Raw genomic sequence first — 6,305 nt, 5'->3', positions numbered from 1 at the left:
ATTTTCATGAAAATAGGTTACTGCGGCGTTTCATTATGCGGGGAGAGATCCAGGTGATCCGGGACGCACTAACCTATTCACTAGGGTCAAACTCGAAAGACAGAGAAAGTGCTGGTAGGGATAATTCTCTCGACTAAGTCTGCAACGGATTTACAAAAACTGAATCAATGCAACATTTTTGTGTTTGGATTGGTGGAGTCGACTCCTTCCTAATAGTGACCATGATTGAGATTTGTAAATGAGTGAACAACCTCACACCTTGGTCGCCAAAATGTAGTTATAAAAAAATGGCAAGAGGCTAAAGTGGGATTCTAGGGTTTCTGAAAGTGAGTTACGCGAGGTTGAGCATGAACAGTCTTTGCCTAAACCACGCATAATATCCGTTCAAAGTCTTCTTCAGTCATAAGAGAGGTTAGGGTTGGTCTTAAATAGGGAAGCGGATGAAGAGAGAGATCATAGAATTTTAGGGTTTGAAGAATAATTGATCTGAGAGTTTTTGAGAAAGTGATAGACGCATCTATGTGTCTATATTAGTCTCAATTCTCTATAATGTTAGTACTCGATTTGGTGCTTATTTTGGTATTTTATGTCTTTGTAGGTGTTTTTTGGAGAAATAAACATGTGAGGAGAAATCGGCTCGAAAAGTTGATAAAGGCACCTGGGGGATACTTACTATTCGGGCTCTCAGTTTGGATAAGGGGCATCTCAATCACTAAGGGGAACTCCACTGATAAGGGATACCCTAATTGCTATTGACACCTCACGGCTATTTGCACCCCATCATAGGATAGGGGGCATACCTCCTTCACCTTTTGAATATGATAATGGCGGGAAACTTTCTTCAGGAGCGATGATTCTGAATTATTTAAGAACCGAGTTTTTATGGGTTATGAAGGGAGATTTCAATACGTTCAGTTAAAGGGAGGATTAATACGTGTTTAAACACGTCATAGGTAGAGCTTCAGGCCGGCAAAAATAGAGGCGTTCTTCTCGGGAAAACAGAGTTTTGGCGGAAAAGAAGTCAGTTAGCAGCGATGATTTTCTTGGCATATTTGGTCGGCGTTTTGATGGATTTTCTCGTCAATTTGACTTGGTATGAGTGTTACAACAAAACGGGACTACTACGTGTGCCAGAATTGAAATAAAATAGGAGTACTCGATAAAACAGGGTGAAAACAAGTTGAGGACTTTTCAGGATTCATTTGGACGAGAATTTAGTGGAATTTCTATTGGATATGGACTGGGAATGATCCAGTACATCAAAACAGGGAAGGTATTGAAGTTGGATTAGATAAAGATGGAAGTTCACCGGACTTGCATCGAAACAGGGAAAGAAGAAAGTTTATTGGGATAGTTTGGTTGTTCTTTTGGAAGTTACGTGCAATTTTGGAGAGGATATCGTGTTTGGATTCTGCCAGGATTTAGTTACCGAGTGTGGAGACTGGAGAGTTTAGATAACTCAGGGAAGGTTGGAAGCGTGCAGAGAAATATTATCGCAGCTTGGCCGGGAAGAAAAGGGAAGATATTTTCGTGATTTCTTTCACCTGTTGTGTATATATAAGAGGTTTAGAGTCCCAGGAAGTGAGACGAACAGTTTGGGGTAGTTTAGAGAACCAGAGGAGACAAAAATCACGAGTTGCAGGAAAGTTGTTCTGCTGGTGCTGCTGAAGAACAAGAAGAACATCAACCCACGCCCAACTGTCGCAGAACACTGTCGTTGTTCTACAACACTTTGCTTCTATCGTTACTGTAGCAGTCTTATTCCTTCTGTTTCTCTTGTAACAGTCGATATGCAACACATATAAACGTTGCGATTGAACTGTTTTACTCCCTTTGAGTCTCTTCACCTTTGAAAACACCTTTTGAGCAATGGAAAAATATTTTGAACCTGTTTTTGATATGAGGAGCTAAACCCCATTGCTGAGGCGATAGAGGAAGCTATTTTTCCAATAAAGAGTGGCATTTTCTATTTATCTTATTTATTACAATTATTTATATGATTATTTTCCTTGTTTGAGAATTGTTTTAATGATTTTCATTCAACAATTGTGATTTCCATTGATGGTATATGCTTGGACTTAGGTTTTTGATATCCCATGCTTTTGATTTACACTTGTTATTTTAAAAATCTACTTGTTGCAACATCTTATAATCAAATTAAATGAAAAAATTGAATAAATATAAATATTGGATTTAAATCACTTTGAACTTGGAAAATAGTGGAATCTTAGCCTCAGTGTTCTTTTAATATTGATAACAACATCATCTTTGTTTGAGTTTTCTATTTTTGTTTTAAAATTTAAGTCTATATTTTATCCTTCGCAAGTCTGAGAATCGAACTACTTTTATCACTATCTACAATCACACCAATTTTTGGCGCCGCCAACGCGGATTTGCTTTTAGGGTTTTTAGACTTCGTTTTTTTATTATTATTATTGTTTAGGTTTTTATTATTTTTGTTCTTTTTTACGTTTTTGGGTATTTATCTTTTGTCTACAGGTTTTGGATTATAAAGCGAATTGAGCCAAGGAGTTTGGTGATTTCGTAAAGACTGGAACTTAAAGCATAAAGACTTGGAGCGAAAGCTTAAAGCGAAAAGAACGGAGAAGAAGACAATTTCTTTTTAGATATTTTCTCTTTTTTTTTTAGGATTTTTTTATTTTTCTTTATAAAAAAAGAAAAAAAGAGAGAGAACTGTATTAGGGTTTGTTATTTTTGTAATTTTTCTTTTCTTTTTTGGACACTTGGATATTGGACTTTGGACATTTTTTTAAAAACCCTAAGGAAGGGTTGGTTTAAATATAAACTTTGTGCAGAGAAGGACGGTGATTACGATATCGCCTCGGCCCCTCGGGTTCGTACATGACATAGGAGTCGTGGCCCGAGTCGACTTCAACGGTTCTTCGCCCGTCTGGTACGGGAGGTAAGTTTTTCGAAACACCCGCGAATCCCCTGTCAACGGGTTTACTGTATTCCTTCGTTTGCATATATGCTGAGGACTTGAAAATGGATGCTTTAATTTCCTAGTAAAGGGAAAGGACTGGCCATACAAGATAAGGGTTCGGATTTCATCACCGTTCTCTTCTTGCCCGCCTTAGGAAAACGAAACCAAACGCGAACCTAAGCTTAAAATTTTCACTAGAACGAGACTTATAGGGTAACGAGCTTAATAGGAAAGTCATTCGAAGAATATTGGTTACTCTTTTGAACATACTTCGAAGTTCTTGAAGGTTTATGTGAGTTGAATGCGTGACTGTGCCGCCTTGTAACCGGTGAGGCCTTGGGTATCAAAGCTCCACTAAGCTTCCCTCGCCTCGATTCAACTTACTTTGACTCGGATTGATTCCAGAAGGGTTTGCTCAGATTGTAACGAGTTCCTTTTCGAAAGAATAGAAGCTGGTCTAGAAACAATCTAGGTGGAGCCATCATGCTTTTTGTTTGCTAGAAATTTAGGTTTGATTTGGTTGAGTCAGCCTTGTTTTGTGTTTGCATAGAATTCCCTACCTTATTTTGTTGCATGCCTGAACGTAAAAGAGACGCCCTAGGTAGATTTGTTAAAGAGAAACCTAGTAGTTCTAAGCGTCTTGATTACCTCAATTTAGAAAGTCCGATTCGTGAAGATTCCGTTTTTGAACGTCCGTTTGAGGAAAGAATCCCTGATAGTCCAATAGCGCCAGAAATGGCAACTTTGAAAGCCTTGTTGAATCCTACTAGGACTACTCGTCCCTCGTGTATCAGGTTACCTGAAACTGAAGCAAATTATGAACTTAAGCCTGGAACCTTACAGTTGCTCCCAATCTTTTTAGGAAAAGAAAATGAAAACCCCTATTTCCATGTTAAGGACTTTGAGGAAATTTGTAGTACCCTGAAAATTAGAAACCTTGATGATGATACTTTAAAACTCAGGTTATTCCCCTTTTCCTTAAAAGATAAAGCCAAGTTGTGGCTGTATCGTTTGGCTTCCGAATCAATTGAAACCTATGAACAACTTACATCTGCCTTTTTGAACAAGTTTTTCCCTAGGCACAAAACCTCGTCTATTAGGACGCAAATCTGCACGTTTACACAACAGGAGGGAGAATCTTTGTATAGGTATTTGGAAAGGTTCAATGATTTATTAGCCCAATGTCCTCATCATGGTTTAGAAAAGGTTAGGTTAGTTCAGATCCTTTATGAGGGTTTAGATTATCCCACCACAACTACAGTAGAGTCCATGTGTACAGGTGGGTTTGAAAACCAAACAGTTGATGATGCGATGACATATTTGCATGAAATCGCCAAAAAGACCCAACAATGGGAAAGCAATAGGGTACCCCAGAAAACAATTCTTCTAGGCAGAGGAAATGTTAATAGGGTAGAAGGAAGCTTTGAATCAGATGCCAAAATTGCTGCTATAGCGAAAAGGTTAGAAGTTTAGAAGTGGGTCACACTAGTGGTAGATTGGAGCCTTTTTGGGAAGGACAGGATAATGAAGAGAAAGACAATGCTCTCTATAATAACACTAGGTATGATAACCGTCAGAAGTTTGACCCATATTCAGAAACCTATAATCCTGGTTGGAGAAACCATCCGAACCTTTCATGGTCTAAGGGCCAGAGTCAAGGTCAGTTTAGTAATTCTAATGCTCCCCCAGGTTTTGGTTATACTAAGAATTCATCAGGCCCAGAAAACAAAACGACTATCTTAGAGGAATCTATTAAGATGTTAGCAAAAACTCAGGATATGTTAGCACAAAGCCAAATTAGTTTTCAACAAGAAACCAAGCAGAACTTGCAAACTAATGCTCAGAGCCTTGCTAAGCTAGAACTTCAAGTCGGCCAAATAGCTAAGACCTTAAGTGAGAGAGATAATGGAAGGCTCCCTAGTCAGACTACCCCCAACCCCAGAGAAGTTCATGAAGTAGGTGCAAAACCATCAAATCAATTGGATGCTATTAGAACCCTTAGGAGTGGTAGAGTAGTAGACAATCAGGTAACCATGCCCGATAGTGAACATACTGTAGTTCACCCCTCAGGATCTCATCCCTCAGGATCTCATCCCTCAGGACCACAAACTGAGGGGACTGATAAAATTTCCGATGATGCCAATTCGGTTCCTGAGAGGTCTGATTCTGTCCCTAGAGCCCCATTTCCCCAGCTATTAGCATCAACAAAGAAGGAATCAAACTTTAATGACATATTGGAGGTTTTTAAGAAAGTTACCATAAACCTTCCTTTATTAGATGCAATTAGGCAAATTCCTGCTTATGCCAAGTTCCTTAAGGATATGTGTACGCGAAAGCGAAAACTTAGCATCCATAAGAAAGCATTTTTAGCTAGTCATGTAAGTTCAATCATTCAGAACACTACCACTCCAAAGTACAAAGACCCAGGTTTCCCAACCATTGCTTGTACAATAGGTAAACATCGGGTAGAAAAAGCTTTACTTGACTTAGGAGCCAGTGTGAACTTACTGCCGTACCATGTGTACTTACAGCTAGGACTTGGTGAAATGAAACCTACTCAGATAACACTGCAGTTAGCTGATAGGTCTTTCAAAATTCCTCGAGGTGTTATCGAGGATGTTCTTATTGAGGTCGACAAGTTTATTTATCCAGTGGATTTCGTGGTCCTAGATACCCAACCTGTCCCTGACCCAGAGAACCAGATACCTGTGATTTTAGGTCTCCCATTCTTAGATACGTCTAATGCGATCATAAACTGTCGAAATGGTGTGATGAATTTATCCTTTGGTAATATGACTATCGAAATGAACATTTTTAATGTCAGTAAGCTACCTTATGAGCTAGATGACACATGTGTTACAGAGGTGAATATGATATAATCCTTAGTTCAGGAGTCATTACCAAACATCTTGTCTGAAGACCCATTAGAGAGTTGTCTATCCCGTTTTGTTTTAGATTTTGACGATGATAGTACCATTGAACAAGTGAAAGCTCTATTAGATTCTACCCATGTGTTAGACACTGATAGATGGAAAGCTAGGTTCGAATCATTACCAGCTTCTGAGACTACCTCAGTTCCTTCCTTAGAAGAGCCCCCTAAGTTGGACCTCAAACCACTACCAGATAACCTGAAGTATGTGTTCTTAGGCCCATCTGAGACTTTACCTGTGATTATTTCTGCCGACTTGGATAGTGATCAGGAAAGTAGGCTAGTAAAAGTACTTCAAGATAATAAGGAAGCTTTAGGGTGGTCTATAGCAGACATTAAGGGTATTAGTCCTACCTTTTGTATGCATCAGATTCATTAAGAGGAAGACTCCAAACCGTCTAGGGAGATGCAACGTCGACTGAACCCTAACAT

General features: G+C 39.0%; 1 pseudogene; it reads right to left on the bottom strand.

Annotated features, from left to right (window-relative positions):
• Positions 1 to 4,043: 4,043 nt before the first annotated feature.
• On the bottom strand, positions 4,044 to 4,143 carry LOC113354628 (annotated as a pseudogene).
• Between the last annotated feature and the right edge of the window lie 2,162 nt (positions 4,144 to 6,305).

This window comes from Papaver somniferum, chromosome 2 (genome assembly GCF_003573695.1).
Source record: "Papaver somniferum cultivar HN1 chromosome 2, ASM357369v1, whole genome shotgun sequence".
NCBI classification, from domain to species: Eukaryota; Viridiplantae; Streptophyta; class Magnoliopsida; order Ranunculales; family Papaveraceae; genus Papaver; species Papaver somniferum.
Note: the sequence above shows the minus strand (reverse complement) of the source record. Positions and strands in the feature narration are given on the sequence as shown.